Raw genomic sequence first — 2,509 nt, 5'->3', positions numbered from 1 at the left:
AATGGAGATTTCCATCTGCTGACCAGACCTCATGACTTCCAAAGTTTGCTGCTTCCCCAGGGACTGGATCCAGGACATCACAGAGGTTGCCAAGGCCTGGCCAATCAGAGTTTGCTACTCTCTCATGTATGCACTTATCTACTTAAGCAGATTAAGGATGACTACGGGTCTCAGTGATCCTATGTGAAGGGCTGGAGCCATTCAAGGGGAAAAACCTGGGCCGGGGGTGGATGGATCCTGCATATTGACACCTGTCTGTGCACTTGGTGTCATGGCAGCACTTTGGACTCTATGACCACAGGACCCTTTTCAAGAAATGAGGACTGCTAGGGACTGATGGGATCAACTCAACAGTGTGAGGCAAAAGTGTCTTCACCAGCAGGCGAGCTGGGAGGAAGTGGAAGTCTGCACAGTTGCAGCAGTGTGATGTCATTGCATTCGCAGAGACACAGTGGGATAGTTCTCACAACTGCAGTGCCATAGTGCATGGCCTCAGGTTCTTGGACAAGGATGCCATTGCAGTCTCTTCAAAGGAGTGTCTTGAGTGCACAGAGCTTTTTTATTGCCTGGGCAACAGGCTGGTCCAGAGCTTATCGGTTAGGATCAGAAAGGAGCTCAGTAAGAGAGACTGTGGTTGCATGTTATAGGGCTTCCCAATCAAAAGGAGGTAGAGCCTGGAGAAGGGAAGATAGCAGCTTTCCAATAGCTACAAAGAGGATATCAAGAGAAGACAGGGATAGGCTCTACGCAGCGATGCATGGTGGGAAGATGAGAGATAAAGGTTGTTAGTTGAAATGGGAGGTTCTGACTGGCTATAAGGAGAGTTTTTCATCATAAGGAGAGTCAAGAAGTGGAACGGGTACTCAGAGAGGTTGAGTAGTCTTCATCCTTGGAGGTTTTAAAGACCCAGCTGGATAGAATACTGAACAACATGGTTGATCTCAGAGCTGACCCTGCTTTGAACAGGAGACTGGACAGAAGACCTCCTGAGGCCTCTTCCAACCTGAATTTCCATGTGATCCTATGAAGCCTTCTTAAAGAGGGTTTCTATTGCAGGCCCTGGTTCTCAAGAAAATTTTATGTTTACTGGGAATGTGACATAGCACCGCGATCCAGGAGACTTCTGGAATGCAGAAGGGACAATATCTTGATGAACGTCCTAGATGAGTGGACTAAGGGAGGTGCTCTGCTGGCCTTATTACTCACAAACAAGGAATAACTCTTTAGGGCTGTGTGTGTTAATGTCAGTCTTGCCTGCAGTTACCATGCAGTGCTCAAGTTTAAGATGCTGAGAGAAGAAAGCAAGTAGCAGAGTAAAGGTGCTGGACTTTAGCTTGTTCATAAAACTGGTTGATGGGACACTGCAGGAGACAGTTCTGAAGAACAAAAGCACCCAGGAGACCTGACTGATCATCAAGCAAAACTTCTTCAAAGGACAAAAATGGTCCATTCCTGTGTACAGGAAAAGCAGCAGGCATGGCAGGAGGCCAGCTTGGCTGAAAGGGGAACTCCCAGCTGAGCTCAAATTCAAAAAGGCATTGTCTAGGGGGTGGAAGTGAGGACAAGCTACCTGGAGCAATATAAAAGCATTCTGTGCGCTTTTAAGGGTAGAGTTATGAAGGGCGAAGCTCATCTGAGTTTGAAACCATGTGAAGGATAACAAGATGGGCTTCTACAGCTACGTTGGCCATGGAAGGAAGACAAAAGCAACCACTGATGAAGGGCATGGAAAAGCCTGGGTCTTCAGATGCAAAGTCTGCTGTTAGTTGGCCCTGGTCTCTATGCCTAGTAGTGGAATTTGAATGAGGGAGATGCTGTTTATAATAGAAGAGAATTGAGTTAGGAACTACCTGAGTAGAGGTACACAAATCTACAGAGCTGGACGGAATGTGTCTGAGAGTGCTGAGGGAGCCAGCCTCTGTCTTTGAGAGTGTTTTCTGTTATGCTTGGTAGGCTGTGGTAAGCCAAATGCACAGAGTTCAATAAAGTGACTGGGAACAGCCAGCTTGGGTTTACCACAGGTAGATCAAGCTTGACCAACTTGATTCTTGCCTTATGTGATAAAATGACTGTTCCTGTGGATGACAGCGGTAGGTTTCATTTAATTGACTTCAGCGAGGCTTTCAGCACAGTCTCATAGCATTCTTGTGGCTAGCTGGGAAGGTATGGACTGAAGGGTGGACTGCATGGTAGGTGAAAAAAATGCCAGACCACCAGGCTCAAAGGGTGGTGGTCGGTGGTTCAAGATCCATCTAAGTGGAGGCTAGTTACGAGTCATGTTCCTCAAGGCTGACAGTGGAACCAATTCTGTTTAACCTTTTTGACAGTGACCGGGGTGATGAGAGGGACTGTATCTTCAGGAAGTTTGCAGATGATTTAACTTTGCACACTTGCCAGTATGTAAAATACTGTGTCTAGCTTTATGCCACCAGTACAAGGGAGAGATTGACAAACTAGAGAGTCCTGTGGAGCACCACTAAAGTGGTTAGTTTAACATCAAGTGCAGGGA

The sequence above is a fragment of the Phaethon lepturus genome, unplaced genomic scaffold (genome assembly GCF_000687285.1).
Source record: "Phaethon lepturus isolate BGI_N335 unplaced genomic scaffold, ASM68728v1 scaffold46350, whole genome shotgun sequence".
Taxonomy (NCBI): domain Eukaryota; kingdom Metazoa; phylum Chordata; class Aves; order Phaethontiformes; family Phaethontidae; genus Phaethon; species Phaethon lepturus.
Note: the sequence above shows the minus strand (reverse complement) of the source record.